This window comes from Suricata suricatta, chromosome 9 (assembly GCF_006229205.1).
Source record: "Suricata suricatta isolate VVHF042 chromosome 9, meerkat_22Aug2017_6uvM2_HiC, whole genome shotgun sequence".
Taxonomy (NCBI): domain Eukaryota; kingdom Metazoa; phylum Chordata; class Mammalia; order Carnivora; family Herpestidae; genus Suricata; species Suricata suricatta.
In genome coordinates, this window is record NC_043708.1 from 5,940,006 (window position 1) to 5,957,352 (window position 17,347).

The window sequence follows — 17,347 nt, forward strand, 5'->3', positions numbered from 1 at the left end:
AGAGAGAGGGATGCAAAACTTGAGAGACTATTGAATGCTGAGAATGAACTGAGGGTTGAAGGGGAAGGGGGAGGGGGGGAAAAGAGGTGGTGGTGATGGTGGAGGGCACTGAAGGGGAAGAGCACTCGGTGTTGTATGGAAAACAACTATGGAAAAAAAAAAAAACACAGATCATGGGCAACAGTGGGGGCGGGGGGGGGGGTCAGTAGACCTCCCTGCCTGCAGTCTTGGTGGATTTCTGAAAGGCTCTGCTCTAAGTTGAAGATGAGAGTTGAAGGCTCATGATGAGCGATGAAAGTCGCCAAATTCCCTGGATTTTGTTCTGAGGGCAACTGCTGGATCCAAACTGGCACTTCCTATCACCAGGTAATAGGTAGGACCTGGAAAGACTGGTCTTTGGTCACTTTTGTTCTGTAAGATTCTGAGATTAAAAAAAAAATTCTTTATGGCAGGAAACTCAGAGGTTTTCATGTGTTAATGTTTTGATTTTATTGAGTCTTAGTTTCTAAGATCTCCTTGTCTCTCCTTCTCTCTCTCTCTCTTTCTCTCTCTCATGCTCTCTCTTTCATTATATCATTCTCAGTGACCTTATTTAATTCTTTTTTTATGTTTTATTTATTTTTGAGAGAGAGAGAGAGAAAGAGAGAGAGAGAGAGAGAGCGAGAGCACAAGCGGGGGGGGGGGGCGGTCAGAGAAAGAAGGAGACACGGGATCCAAAGACAGGCTCCAGGCTCTGAGCTAGCTGTCAGCACAGAGCTCGACGTGGGGCTTGAGCTCACAAACTGTGAAATCATGACCTGAGCCAAAGCCAGATGCTTAACCAACCGAGCCTTGGCCTTATTTAATTCTTAAAAAAAAAAAAAAAAAAACAATCGGTGAGGTAGTTATCATTAATCTATATTAGTTTGCCCTTAGAGATCAGAAAACTAAGTTGTAGAAGATAAGTAAATGAACCCATAGGATTTTGACCACCACAACTGTAACCACTTTCAAGATTTCTGGTGTGTATTTTAAACTTCAGAATTATTTTATATAGCTTCCCGTCACATAAAAGTGATGCCTCAGAGTCAAGCACTGTGTTTACCCTGAGGCTGTGTCCTGATTCCCAGCGATCGACACACACCGGCAACAGAAGCTTGGGTGTTAGGGATGAATGAGTTGATACCGTTTTACACTGGGGACCAAAAGGAGTCAGGGTCCTCACTAAAGGCTTTCGTTACAGAGTGCCTGATAGGACTCACCAACTATATCATAAATCCAAAGATTTCGTTTAAACATTTAAATGGGGGGGGGGAGGTATCAGCAGACAAGATAGCTTATTGCAAAGGCCTTCAGTTTGAAGACTCTGTTTTCAATGCTGGGACTTTTTTATTTTTTTAAACCTTGTCCATGCTGAGCTCCTAGAAGAGAAAGCAAGTAGACTGGATGTTCAGGGTTTAATCACGGGGTCTTTTTAAACCAAGCACCAGATTTGTTTTAGTGATTCTCTTATGAGTGACTCATCAAGGACCCTCGCCTGGGTCCCCTTTGTGCCTGGGTACAGATGTGCATCTAGAACACATTGAGTTCTATGTTTTCAAAGAGTGGCCGCCCACTCTGTGCATATGATTAATTCTACATGCAGCTAATTATACCCACAATTGGCTAATTGTCAGTGCAATTAGCCAATTGCAGGCCCAATTGGCCACTTGTCCCATAATTTGAAGGTGCAAGTGGACAATTGAAGAACAGATTAGATGCATGCAGAGTTTTACATATTCAGAGAGGAGGGAGGCTAGGGCAGGAACAGCTTTTGAAAATGTGGTCTTAGGTGCAGAGTAAAAAATCCATATGTGTAGGTCTTTGAGAAACAAAGTTACCATTTCATGGAACATTGTTTCAAACGCAGTACCTTAGCTGATTTTTGTTTGTTTTTTTGTCTTTTTGTCTTTTGCTTTGTTTTGTTTTATTTTTTCATAATGGAGCAAACAATGAGTTTCTATGTTGCATTGGAAATGTACAACAAATTGAAATGTTTATAATTTAAGTCAGAATGACCACACCCTAAGTCATCCTGTAACTGTTTCTTCTCATGCAATTTTCAATGTCAACATTTTTTTTTATCCTAAAACAAATTGTTAAAAAGCAAAAAGACAAACAATCAGATTTCCAGGACAGAGTTAAAGCCAAGTTTTTAATCACTAGAACTCTTCAATTTCAAAGCCTATAAATTTGAAGGTTAATAGTAAATCAAATGAGCCTCTGTGAAAGGCAAATGTTACTAAGCTTTTGGCCAAATTTCTTGGACTTTTCTCGTTTCTTTCCAGTTATTCTTAATATTCCTTACTATAAAAAGATCTCATTACGGCCAAGGCCCTCGCTGTTGGTCTTGTCTTTTTTCTCTTGCAGTAGCTGTGTTTTCTAGTGCACCTGGAAGGCATGGCGGAGCTCGCCCCTCACTTTATGGGGCCACATTCAGGGCTTAGGACTATTGTTAGCAATTATCTGTTCAAGTAGAGCTCTCTCGACGCAGAGCATCAAACCTATAAATATTCACCCTTCTGTGCATGTTTTCTTCTCAGGTGCCTCACCGCAGGAAGCCCAGATCCAGAAGCAGGAGCCTAAAATAGCAAGCACGTGTGTGAAAACTGGCACGTTGTAGGCACTTAGGAAACAGCGGTGGGAGAAGGGAGTCACTTACGGGGAGTTTTGGGGCCCAAAAAGAGGGTTAGAATCTGCCCCTGCAGAGTGGATTTAGTTGCCTGGAAAGTCACTGCAGTTAAAATAAAACAAGATTGGTATGGCTTCCCTTATAACTGCAGTTTATATTTTTAGGGACTTCAACCCTCTATAAGTTGGCCACAGATTGAGAAGTAAACCCAGCAGACTTTCATGTATCAGGACTATCTGCTACCAAGCACGTGCACCAAAACCCAGTAGGAAATGTCACAGTGCCCAAGTGTCCCAAACTGATCTTCTGAACATGAGACTCAAGGGACTTTATGAGTGCAAAGGACTTCACAGTCAAAGATGGATGGGAACATAGCTCACTATTTGCATATTTAAGGTAAAAAAAAAACAACCCTCCAAAAGGTCAGCAATAAAAAAAAAATCTGTTTAATTTATGTTTAACCCAGAATATTCAAAGTAATTGACCAAGACATCCTATTTTTCCATAATAGCTAATACTATTCCACCCAATTAGAGTTGAATGGGACACATGTTTGGAAATACAACACTACACTATGGTTTAGAGCTAAATGATGAGTTGATATGCACCTTTCACAAACTTGATTATTCGATGTTCAGCTCATAGAAATTTTTTAAAAGATCACTTTCAGGGCTTGAGACTGGGACCCCACTAAGGAACTCTGAAATTAAAAACAATATCAATTTGGGGGCGCCTGGGTGGCTCAGTCAGTTAAGCTTCCAACTTCAGTTCAGGTCATGATCTCACAGTTGATGAGTTCAGGCCCTGCATCGGGCTCCATGCTGATGGCTCAGAGCCTGGAGACTGTTTCAGATTGTGTCTCCTTCTCTCTCTGCCCCTCCCCCATTCATGCTCTGTCTCTCTCTCTCTCAAAAATAAACATTAAAAAATTTTTTTAATCTATTTGTGTTGTAGGTTATTCATTGGAAGTAAGTCACTTACCTCTCTGGGCTTCAGTTTCCTCATTTGTGTGAGAGAGTCAAATTTGATGAAAGCTTCCATCTCCCCAGCATCCTGGGGCACAGAGTGGTTAGGCCAAGCAGTGCTTTCTTTATCTCATGAATTTGCTTTCCCCATCTCAATCTCCAGGGCCTGCTATACAAGAAGCCAGAAGACAGACTCTCCCATTCCTGATTTTCTACATATCAACTTTTCACCTGGGATACGTCTCAATTGCTTGAAACCTCGGTTTCCCTAAAGAAAAACTAAAGATAATAATATAACCAAAGGAAGACTCAACACGCTAATGAATGTGAAAGCCATTTAAAAAGTATAAAGTGATCTCTGTGGGTGTTACTGTTCTGTTACATAGTTTACTAGCAGTTTGTATTAATATAACTAGTAGGTATACTAACTACTATAGCCCAGATTCAATTATTAGTCTTATTAATTGCCCCATAGCTACTGCTGATATGCTAATCGTGATAATTAACCGATGCTGTGCTTGATGCATTTCAGCACCAGATTTTGTTCTGCTAAACTTGGGGTTTTGCTTGGAGGGGAGAATAGCAGTGCTGGCCTTCGGGCCGTGCCAGGAAAATGTGTGGGCCAGATGGCAATCCAAGTTGGTCTGATAGAACATTTCTATTTCTGTGGATTCTCAAAAATGAACTGACAGGCACGAACCAAAGTGGTGACTCATAGCCTTCAGGCCCCTGACTTACAGCTTCTGAGCTGAAATTTCCTATTGTCCTGTAAAACCTATTTATGGAATGCTACAACCGGACCCCTCTGTCCCCATCATCAATACCTTCATCACCATCACAGCCGCCCTTCATCGAGTACCTACTGTGTGCCTGGGCCCATTGGACGGTCTATCAAAATAGCCCCCGCTCAGCTCTGTAACTACCCCAGGATGCATATGTCTGAACTGCCGTTCTTCAGATGCAGACGGTCGGTCAAGGAGACTGAGCAACTTTCCCCAAATCACAGGGACCCCCAAGGGTGTTGTTGAGATCTGAGTCCAGAACCTCTACATTTTTCTTCTTCTATTGTATTGTGTCTCCAATTGTACTCCTTCTGTGGGCAGTCACTATTGCGTGTGCATGTGTGTGCACGTGTGTGCACGCGTGTAAGCATACATTTTAATTCTACTTCCCAGACGAAATGCCGTATTCCAGCCTGGTACAAAACATTCATTGGAAACATGCTTGCTGGCTTGAATTTTCCAAATTTGGTCCACCATCATGTTCTTATTTTTACCCTTGTAAATTGATCAAATATTAATACTGGACCCAAATTCTCAGTATATAAGTATACGGAATGGAAGTACACTTGAACGGAAATGTCACTGATAGATTAGGCTTAGAATCTAGACCTTTTTCTGGCTCTCAGGCCAACATTCTCCACATTACACCTTACGAGTGGAGAAATCCATTTGTTCTTAGTCACTGTTCCTCTTTAATCTTCTCCTGTTGCTGATGAAAAACAATCGCTTAAGGGAAGGAAAGCATATCTACCTATTACAGGTATCTTCATCATTATTATCAAGAACATGTAGACAGTGGCAGGATCCTGAGTTTCTCAAGTTGTGTTTGTGTATGAGATTCAAAGGCACTGAGGATCAGTATCAAAGCTAGAGTCCATGTGAACCTGAGGGCTGTGGATGGGTGTTGGCCTTGGGTGGCCATCTGATCCCCAGCCTCCAAGAGACATCATTCAAGGCCATCAGACTAGGTGGTGGTGTGGACACCCAACACAGCCATTTTGGCAATCAGATAGTAAAATTATCTTGGACCACATTTTTGAAGGGATTGACTTCTTAATACTTGCAGTAGGTTTTTTTTTGTTTGTTTTTTTTGTTTTTTTTTTTTACCAAATGAACATTCCCATTAAAAAAAATCATCAAATTAATAGCATAACAAGTTTTTAGGGGAGGTTTATTAGAGTCAAATATTTTAAAAAGTTGTCACTGAAACAGACATAGTTGTTAAATTGAGGAGATAATTAGGTACCTGAAATTAATCAAAGTATGTTTTTAAAAATAAAATCTATATTTGACTCATTGCAAATATGTTTTATTCTTTTCTGTGTCTTGTCATATATTAGAAATTGGCAATTTTGCAAATTAATCTGCACATTGTCGTTGACCATTAAAATCCTGTTTTGTCTTTACCATGGTGGAGCCTATAAAAGTGGCCCCCATATGAAAATACAAGCTATAAGATGTATACAATGTCCGGGCATCAACACTAATATATAAAGATGATAATGCTTAACTGAATAACTTGATGCTCAGTTTTATACTAGTGTCTTCTTTCTCCCTTGTTTTTCTTTTGTTTTTGAATTGCATTTTTCTAGGGATGCCTGGGTGGCTCAGCCGGGTAAGTGACCAACTTTGGCTCAGGTCATGATCTCATGGTTCATGGGTTTGAGCCCTGCATCAGGCTCTGTGCTGACAGCTAAGAGCCTGGAGCCTGCTTCCAATTCTGTGTCTCCCCATTTCTCTGCCCCTCTCCTGCTCACACTCTTTCTCTCTCTCTCTCAAAAATAAAGATTAAAAATTTTTGAATTGCCTTCTTCTATCAGCTAGGTTTAGGGTGATGAAGGCAACTTAGTGGGCAAGGGAAACGCAAAAGACAGAATAACAGGGAAAGATTGGTGACATCCAGTCAGTAAGAACCCAGGAGTGAGTTGAAATTCATTTATTCAAAAAAGTATTTATGGAGCACCTATTATGATGCTATGGCCTAAAGCCCTGGCTCCCACAAGCTTTCATTCGGTCAGGAGCAGAGGCCGTGCACGGAAAACAGCCCATGGTGCAAGGGATGACCTGTCAGGTGGGAATAAGTCCTATGACAACAGAGAATACAGAAGAGAAGAAGACAAGATGGTGGTGGGAGCGGGAAGGAACCCCCCTCAGACATGAAGGTGGAAGGGATCACTCCACGCCGTCATCCATGAATATTTAGGCGGCGACTGATCTCTGGCATCTCTGTTTCTGCTTCGTTTTTCTTTCTTTAAGTACAATTTCAGTTTGGGTGAAGTGATGAACAAGAGGAAGTTTCCTGCCCAGGGCACAGACCATTTGAGGGCAGAGGTGGCCCATCAGAGCTTGGCGCAAAGGGGCAGGAGCCATGACGGTGCTCGTTTGCCTGGAGCCCACCACCTTGCGTCCCCCTGACCTGGAGGAAACCCGGCCTCCCCCACAGAGGAGGATGCACGCACTGTGGAAATGCTGAAGGCCAGCCTTTCCTCCTCATCTCAGCTAGCTGCACGTGTGTTTTGGAACCACATGGATAAAATTGGCCTAAATTATGGCTCAGAGTCTTTTTCTTCCTCGGCTGGACAACCACATAACCAATTCTTGATTTTCCTCCTTTCTCAGCCCTTGTAGATTTACCTCTTCCTCTTCAGATGTCTTTGTCCTGTGTTCATTATTCCAGAGAAGTAGGGAGTGATGTTAGACCTGCAAGGTAGGAGAGGAAGTTAACAGTGGGCCCCAGGGATATGCTCAGGCCGGGTACAGGTGTTGGGTCGGATCTTGGGCCAGTTAACCCCCATTAACAACCCTGGGAATAAAGAAGACTCTTATGTTCAGGAATAGTTTCCTTTTTACATATTTCTTTAATATTTATTTATTTATGAGAGAGAGATTGAGACAGAGTGTGAGTGGGGAGGAGTAGAGAGAGAGGGAGACATAGAATCTGAAGCAGCTCCAGGCGCTGAGCTGTGAGCACAGAGCCCGACGCAGGGCTTGAACCCACAAACCGTGAGTTCGTGACCTGAGCCGAAGTCAGACACTCAACCAACTGAGTCTCCCAGGTGCCCCTTGTTCAGGAATAATTTCAAGATCACAGAGATTATAAGGGGTATGGTGCCGTTATGGTACACCCAGCCATTTAGTCCAGGGTTTCAAATTTGGTCGCACGCCTGAAATTCCCTAGGCTCCTTTTTTTTTTCTTTTTAAGAAAAATGCAGATTCCTAAGCCCTGATTCCATAATAGTCTGACAGCCTGAATCTATGGATGAGTTGGGATTTTATACAAAAACAAACAAAAGCACAAAACAAACAAAGAAAATAAAACACCTCTTCTTAGTGATTCCTAAGATCAGCCACGTTTGGAAACCTTTCATTTAGTTCCACTTCCTCTTTCAGAATCATGACATGTGAAATCGAGGATACAGAGGAAGGAGAGAGCTTTCCCCAGACAGACCTGAGGCGGGTTCCTGCGTGTCTGACCAGCCTGCTCAGTATGAAGTGATTCCCACTTCTCCTTTACCTTGCTCACTGACGTGTCGGCCATAGCGCTCACAGCCTCCTGAGATGCTACTCCGCCCGATGCTGTGCACCTGACCCCCAGCTGGAACTCGGGAGCTTTGGCTCTGTTTGCTCCTTTCACTGTTCCGAGCACCTTGTCTGTAGCACCTTGTCTGGCTCATAGTAGGTGCTCAGTAAATCTTGAGCTATATCTGATCACTCCTGAGTTTCGATGAGAACTATTTCACTGAGTGGGGCCCCTTCTCCCCTCTTCCGCTGAGGGCTCTTGAGCCCCCCAGGATTGGATTTTAGGACCTTCCCCTGCCCTTGTGAGTATGGGTCTCGTGGATGGGGTAACAAGACCTCTTTCCCCTGCCTCAGAGCTGGGGAGATAGATGGAAGGGTGTGAAGGAAGGTGAGGAAGGTGGGACTCCACTGCCCCGTCCCTGCTCTGGGAGGCCTGACCCTGACCTTCACTGGTGGGCGATGATAATCACACTAACGTTTCTGACAAACTGCAACTTCAAGGTAGCGGAGACTATGGGAAGAAGAATCTGGGAGGAGATGCTGGCATTCAGCCAAGTCCAAAATAGCACTCTCTCTCTCTCTCTCTCTACGGGGACACAGACCAGGCTGGAATCACAAACTGTCATGCACCAGCCCTGTGACCCTGGGCAAGTCACTTCCAGTTCCCGGTACTTTCCAAGGAGAACACGAGTCTCTCCCTGACAAAGCTATTGAGGAGGGCTCGCCTTACGAATCAGGTCTCCAAAACTGGCTAACGGGTAAAAAGAAATCATTTTCATTTCTACAGACCTTGGAAAGATAGTGAAGTGATGGTTAAAAAAAAAATCACATCTCTACCTGTGTGTGAGTGTCTACGTTATTTATAAAGCTGCAGATGTATATAATCTAACAGTAAACTGAGGAAAGATAATTCATCAAAGAGGAGAGGTAATTCGATTGCAGGCGGGCTGCTGCCTGGAATTTGATCCCTGGGGGCTAACACATTTCCCAGCACACGGTAGTTGTTCCACAAGGGCACATTGAATGAGTGGCCAGAGTCTCTTTCGGGAGTCCAATAAGCATAGTGGACCAGCCACAGAGACAAGAATGAGCAAATGCAAGAGGCTTGGCATATTCTACGTGTCAAATACACCAGAGTTATATGTACCAGTGAAAAGACTGGAAATGGCCTCCCTTGCCCGGATCCAGTATAACCAGTACATGGCAATTAGAAGATAAAACCAGTGTCACCTTGGGTAGCATCAGTATAGACTGCTATCAAGAGGACCCCCAATATTACCAGATGCAATAAAAAAAGCACTTCTTCGAATGGTTTTTTCTACCTAATTGTCAAAACCGAATAATATTATCAGCTTTTTCATCCTTTGAGTATTTTTCTAATAAGAAAGCACGGAGATGCATTGCAAATAAAAGCAGAAGATTTGAGGATGCAAAGCAATCATGCAAAATGACTTTTATATCAGTTTGATAAGCAGCTGAAATTTAATAACTACATCTCTCCTATGGTGTTGGATGAAAGTTTAATACTTTCTGCTTTCGCTTCTTTCTTCTGCAAGATGCTTATTCAGAACGGTAGCTTCTCCTTTTATAGTCGGGAAAATGAGAGGTGCAGTGGATTAATCAAAAAGCCTTGTGAGGCCTGGCCCGGCCCCAGCCCAGGCCAAACCACTGTGACTTAGAATCTAAACGAAACTACACCAAGCACTGACCATGACCCCCGGAGAGACGGGGAGAGATTTCCCAATATCTCAAAATACGAGGGGATGTCACTGTTGAAAACACTCCCCTCATTAAAAGCCATGAAATAAGTTGACGTCTCCAAAATCTCTTTATGTCTTCGATGAGGACAACTTACACAACTGATGATGATGATGATGATGATGATGGTGGTGGTGGTGATGATGGTGGTGGTGGTGATGATGGTGATGACATATGGAAACCACTTGGAGTTGAACTAAGATCCCATATTTTAAGTGACAATCACTTCAAATCCAAAAATACGATGACCCTGTTAACACACAAAATATGTTTTCTGCTATAAACATGCATTTAGCAGAAAATGAATGAATGCATGTATGTAGGAATGAATGATATAATGCAGGCAGGAAAGAATAAATGAATGTGTCATGGTTTTGCAGACAGTGTCTAGCTTGGCCTCCCCAATTTAGAGTTGGGGAAGTTGAGATGCAGGAAAAGGAAATGATGGCTCAATTTGGGTGTCAAGTAAATCAGCATGAGTCAAATGGCCCCGGACTTCTGGATGCTCAGGCTGGAGCCTCAGGATCCGAGAAGTCCCCCATTCCCGGTGTCGCCTAAGCAACCTTGGGAGGAGATTTGCCCCCGGGGAGGGGGCTTCCTAGCATCCCTGTGGCAAAAACCCACAGCCTGATGAGCCCCTCTGGAAAGACAGGAACCCTCAGAGGAGAGGGAGGAGCCTTGGAGTAGACATTGTCCAGGCAGAACTGGGAAGCCAGGTCAAAACCAGTGACAAGCGCTGACGGATCTCTGGAGCTCTGTGTCTAGCCAGGAGGGGGCGGGTTTCTCAGGCTGGTGGTCTGGCCCCTGCTGAAGGGCTAGCCAACATGGAGTTTGGCTGGCTTGCTCTTCCACTGCCCCCTACTGGAAGGTTGCCTGCCAAGGAGCGAGCTGGGTTGCCTTTAAGTTGTTTTCCACAATGGGGACAAACTAAAGTCAACAGGGGATTCTCACTCAGGTGTGAAACCAGAGATGGCCGTGAAACACGTAGGGTAGCACAGAAGTATGCGTGCGCCTTCTAAAGGTTACAGATGAATCTTGATAACACACAGCCCCACGAGGCCTCGCATTACCTCCTTTTGCCAAAACGGTTCGAAAGAACAAGGGCACACAGTTTCCTGGCTGTGTTCTACAAAGTCTGCATCACGCAGATTCAAACGGAGCATGTTTTTTTTTAATATAGGTATAAACAGATAGCAATCCAATGAAGGAACATCTGATCCAGTCATCAGATCTAACTGCAGCCCTTTTAAAAGGGAAATGTAACTCCAGATGCCGTCTTAAGAAAATGAATCAATTAGGCAAATGAGGAATTCCCTCATAAATCAGAGGATGAGAAGCTCAAGTCCAGGACTTGCCTTGCCGAGGGGCGGGAGGGGGGCAGCCAGGAGGCTGCAGATGCGCCCCGCTGGCTGTTTTCAGGACCAGGTACCCCGGCCCCTCCCGCCCGCCCCAAGTTGTGTTTACTTTATTGAAAGCTGGTGTGATTTGGAAAGAGCGCTCTGAATGTTCCAAACCTTTTACCCTGAAGATAATAATGCCTCAGCCTTTGGGAGCGGGACCCAGTATAAGCTGGTGTCACTATTCATAAAATAATTGAGTTTACACAAAAAGTGATTTCAGTAATAGCTGCCTTTTTATAAGTATGTACATTTTATTTAAAATTACTGACTCAAAAGGCAAGGTAGAAAAAAAAATCACCTCCAACAACTTCCTGTAATTGCGAATTATTGTGAGGGAAACAGAAGGAAAAGATTTCGAAATTATGAGCCATTATGCTCAAGAGAGAGAGAGAGAGAGGAGAGAGAGGGAGAGAGAGAGAGAGAAGCCTCGGAAAAAAAAAAGACATCTCGGCTTCATGAAACACAGCTGACAAGCCCGGCTAAATTACCCCCGGACCATTACAAAAATCACTTAATTGCCAAGCATTTTGTTAGGTCAATTGACTCTAATTGAAAAAATAACAAAAAGCTTATTATGCTGCAAATGTGGCCGTGGAAAATGAGTCTTCTGTTAGAAGGAAACAATAATTCTAAATTTCAGCTGCTGCTCACACTACAAAGTTCAGTGTTTCCTTCAGATAGAATCCGCCTCAGAGGACAAAGTGAATACACATTCATTGATTATTTTCCCACTTAACATCCCCCCATCCTTGCTCTCCCTGCTGCCCCCCTGCGTCACCCCCGCAGGAGCACCGGCGACCCCCACCCCTTCTGTCCCCGAATAGACATCCACTCCTGGCTCACTGCTCACCCCCATGTAGGGGAGGGCTTGGGGAGACAAAGGGAAGAGAGTAGGGTGTGGGTGCCCAGCTCTCCCCCTGGTGAGACACTGCCCTTTGGCTAAAATGTCTTCCCCACCATCCTCTTTCCGGAGCCCCTTTCCCCTTCTGCCCTCCTGGCTGTTGTTTCATCTCCCCTCTCCCCTTTTATATACAGATAATAGAATAAGGAGAATGGCTTATGTCCACGAAATTTCTGGAATGGCCCCCCACACGCGGCCCAGCCTTGGCCTTGATTGACATCAAGTGCAATCATTAAAAACCCCACCAGCTGAGGTGGGTGAAGGTTTATTTATAATTACACATTTTTAGGATGGTTTGTCCAGAGTCGGCGCATTTAAAGAGACAAATCTGCCGCAGCTCTTACCGCCCCAATTATAGATTTGAATGCTGGGTGTTTGTCGTGAGGGTGAATCTTCTTTGCAAAAAGTAATTATTTGCCCATAAAACCAGGAGGCCAGGGTAGAAAAGTCTGCTGGCAGAAGCTTTGTTTAGAAAGCCAGAGGAGGAGAAAGTGGGTGTCTGTGTGCATACGTTTGTGTGTGTGCGTGTGTGTGTGTGTGCCTGTGTGTGTGTGTGTGTGTACTGGTGTACTGGCATGGGCTTGCGTGTGTACATTTTGGGTGTCTGTGTGCACGCCCAGGTGTGTTGAGGGAAGTCATAAATTGCAGAAAAACAAACCTTCTCCGCAGCCCCCTGTCTAAACCCAGGGCTGTAGATCACACGCCCCTTTCCTGCGTGCTTTATCTTAAAAACTACAAATCCGTGGGCATCTTTGAATCCAAGGCAGTGAGATCCACCAATCCCAGAGAGGCTCTGAGTGACCAGAGGGGACCGGTCCTGCCTGAGGGACCCAGGGAGCCCAGACCGGAGCACTGAGCCTGCTTGCAGTGTTTGTGTAGGGCTGACCTGCAGAACAAGGGAAGGCCTTCCAGTGGCCCCGGGGGCGCAGGTGCAGGGCTGCGGGGCTGGGCACAGGGGACCAGCGCCCTTGGGGGCAGTGGCACGTCCTGTCCTCCGTGTCCACTCCTGTGGCCGCCACCTCCTCCGGAGCCTGGCGTCGCTCAGCCGCAGGGGCAGACCCGACAGTGCCCTGGGACTGGGTGCATCCTTGCCCTTGTGGATTCTTGGGGGGGCCCGCAGCCAGAGACAATGGCGGGAGCGGCCTCGGAGAGCCGCCCGCGTCCCCTGGCGTCTGGGCAGGCATCAGAACCTGGGAGCCAGGCGGCCCCCCGGGGTGCTACAGGTGTTCAGGGCACCCCGAGCAAGGCTTGAAAACTCAGATGGGAGAAGGGGGAGCGCCCAGAACTGCTTCTTAGAGCTGCACCGGCTCACAGGTGCCTTGGCTGGGCTGCAAGCGTGGGGTTCCCACGGGCAGGCGGGACCCAAAGGCCACTGCTGACCTGAGAAGGGGCAAGTCGCTGCAAGAGGTCAAGGCCAGGTGCCGAAGCGGCCCCGCCACCCCGATGGCTGCATGGGGAGAGGCCGGACTGTGGAAGGAAGCTCGTCCTTCCGAGGAAGCAGCGGAGCCCCACTGAGAGAAATAAAAGTGAGGGATGGTGAATTCGGTACCACTTGCCAGACCAATGAGCTTCATCAATTAATCACAGCCAAATAATCACCACCTACATTAAAGAATAATACATGAAAAGGACAGGGGCCTCGCTGTAACTTATTCAGAAAGGGCTGCCTCCCTAATCCCTCTGAGTCCTGACATGTTAACTGGGTAGCGACTAATTAGATGTCAAAAATTCATAAGCGCTCTTTAATATTGCATACATCTGCAGCCGCCGACATTTCAATATGAGAGGTGTATACACAGAAGTCGCTATAGCATTAAAACACAGCGGGGTGGGAGGAATAAAAGGGAACCAATAAAAACAATGTCCCTCAAAAACCCCAGAGAGTGTGGGCTTTGGAAGTGTGTGCTTTCTTATTCAGAAAAGGTATCACCTTAATAAGAATTATAGGCAAAGGGGTTTCGCTGCTCCGAGCTGCGTGGACAGAAAGAGGGAGAGGAGACGGGCTTATCAAAGGCACTGCCAGGTAAATAGTAATTTATTGTGCATGCACAATGAACATTACCCAGTGTCCTGACACCGGGTGATAATGAAAGGCGTGTTACTGTGGCGGCCGCGGAGGGGATTTCCACCCCGCCCCCTCCCCGCTCCCTGTCTCTCTGGAGCAAAGGAGCCGTGATGGGTCCCGTGATGGGTCCTGGCAGCTTCCGCCTGTTTCAAGCCATTTCACATAATATAGGAAGCACCTAAAGTTTAGTGGATTAAGTAAGTGAGTTAGTTTGCCGGCTCAGTGATGTATCTGCTGCCTGCATGTGAACTTATATTTCAAGGGCTGGGGACTATATTTTTATGAAACAAGCCTTTTCCTGTTGGAAGAATTATAGGAATGTGATATAATACAAGGCAGTGAGATTAAAAACAATGCATCATAGCAGAGAGAAAACGCACTGTTTTATGACTTGCATCCGTTAATTGAACCTCTCAGGAATAAAGAGAAGGGCTCTGCTGGAACCTAGTGGAAAATCATTCTCTTTTTTGACTTCCAGGGGGTGTTTTGGTTTGTTTGTTTGTTATTTTTATTTGTTTTAGCATGCACGCACATGCATAAATGTATATGTACACACACGTGCACGAACAATGCACACATGCGCCTACATTCACGCTCATGTGACACAGATATACACACGCAATGCACACATGTACATAGGTAACACCTATGCACACTCATGCACACACAGATACCATATAGGCACACACATACCATGCATATACACACACACAAACACACATATACACACACAGACCAGTGCTATGACCGGCATGCTTGGCATTCTGTACAAAACCATTCTTTATCAAAAGTATGATTCTTTTAATTCTGCTCACAAGTGACATAGGAGGAGAGCGAGTAATTACGTAGAGTGTATAAGAAAAGATCTGAGTTCAGGGCCCCTGGGAGGCTCAATCAGTTAAGCGTCTGACTTCGGCTCAGGTCATGATCTCACAGTTCGTGAGTTTGAGCCCCACATCAGGCTCTGCACTACTTGGGCTCTCTCTCTGTCCCTCCCCTACTTGTGCACTATAAATAAATAAATAAACAAACAAATAAATAAATAAAATATAAAAACTTAAGAAAAGAAACGGAAAAAAAAGAAATGATCTGAGGATCTAAATTCAAATCATTAGATGGATAACTATTAGCAGCTTTGTGCCCGTCCCGTTGGTATTGGTGGGCTCGGTTTTGTCTTCTGTGATGGGTGAAGCCAGGCCTTCCTCCCAGTTGGTCAATCAGGGTAAGGGATCATGAACGCCAGTTCCTCTGTGAGATGCCAGGGGCCATAGGAAGGCCACATGTCCTGATTAGGTTCCCCTGCCTGATGCCCCGGGCTGCTCCCCCCACAATATATCATGATGTTGACATAGACTTTTCTATTTACCATCAGATGAAGTTTTATTTTTACTTGAACCCCTGGATGATTGCAGTGATGTAATCCCCACAGTAGATACTAATGATCAGTTTCACAGTTAGAGGGAGATACCTTCAAAGACAATGCTGAGCCCCATTTCTGGTTAAGTCTCTGCTGACTTGACCTTTGAGCATATTCCCAGACCCATGACTGTCTCTGGGACGTCAGCCCGAAGGGAGGGGTACTCCCGAGAAGGAGGAGGAGACCTCATGTAGTCGTCTGGCACAGCGCCACGGCCAGTGGTCAATCTTTATCTGAGTATACAGGGTCTTTGATTTGGAACTCACTACATTAATTCAGGCTGAAAAAGTCCTTTATGATCAATATTTAAATCACAATTAACTGCATCCATTTGCTATTTTTGTACCCCTGATTTTTTCCTCACAGTGTTAAATTGGTTTCTTCCCCAGCTTCAGTGCTTTGTTTTGCTTTGTTTTCTTCCTCAAAACAGGAGCCTCTATCAATTTTGACGGGTAGCTAGGAAAACATGATCTTCCCTGGTTTGCCTAGACTGTAAGAAATGAGACAGTTATTTCCTTAGTGGGTTGAGATGAAAGCCTGGGTCATCTCACTCATTCACCATATTATCCACCCACTCATTCTTTCACTCATTCACGCATTCCTGCATTCACTTTTCAAATCATTTTAGCACAATTACCACAGCCTGACTCAGTTTCCTGCAAAAAACAACCATGTTTTCATAGTCTCCAAAATGTATAGTCCAATGGGTTAGGTGACAAGTGAACACGTGACTCAGCTGTAATGATTCAAGTCCCGGGGAGACGGTGTTTTTAGGGGAGGGTTAGGGCCGCCCACAGCAGGGGCACTGAAGGCGGTCCAGAAAGGAGAGGCTCTAAACTGGGCACAGAGGGACCAGTCTCAGATGGGAAAATGGAGGCAGGAGAATTGCCTAGGCACAGGGAACACCACATGACAGGTTAATGCAGGGAACATCTGGGTCCTTGTTCTCTTCCCTCCAGCTTCCAGCCAACCATCATCCGGAAATAGCACTTGACACTGTTTGAGGGACACCCCCTTTCTCAGTCACACGATTTCGGTCTGGTAGGTCCCCTCCCCCACCTTCCGGGGTGGGCTCTCTCTGGTTCCACCAATTATTGTGCCAACCCCCCTTGTCTCAGTGACTGGTCCAGGAATGAGTCCATAATCTACTCAAAGCCAATGAAGTATTAGATGCTTGCTGGGCATTCTAGGTAATTGACGCTTCCTCTTGCTTCCATAGGATCTCTCAGAACTTTCTCTCCCTTTCTGGACAGTGTGGTGTGAGGTTTTGAGGTCTGCAACTGCTGAAAGGGACCGGAACTGCCAGGGCTACTACACAGTGGCAGAGGGGGACCCTCACATCGTGAAAGGTTGTGCAGAGAGCCAGAGAGGAAATGGACCCAGGTGATACTGTCTGACTTGTTGGATCAATCTTCACTTCAAGCTAAATGGCTGTGAACTTCACAATTTTATGAGCCAATACATTCTTATTATTGTTTAAACCACTCCAATGAGGGGTTTCTTTCATTTGAATCATAAGGTGCCTGAAATGAAGAAATTTGTGGCATTTTGTGATGAAGGGGAAGGACGAGGAGAAGGAGGGTGGGGGAGGAGGGAGGAGGATGAAGAACAGGTGGAGGAGGAAGAGAGCGGAGGAGGGAGAGGAGAGGAAGAATGAGGAGAAGAAGGAGAAGGAGAAGGAAAGGAGGAGGAGGAAGAAGAGGAAGAAGACGATATGGATATGATGATGATGGAGGTTATGATGATGGTGATGACGATGATGGAGGTGAGGACAGAGGTGGTGGTGATGATGATAAAGCTGATGAAAATGGCTACCATGCACTGTCTCTAACATATCAGGCATGGCACTCAGAGCTTTAAAATTGTCTTCTTGATCTTTGCAGAATTCTG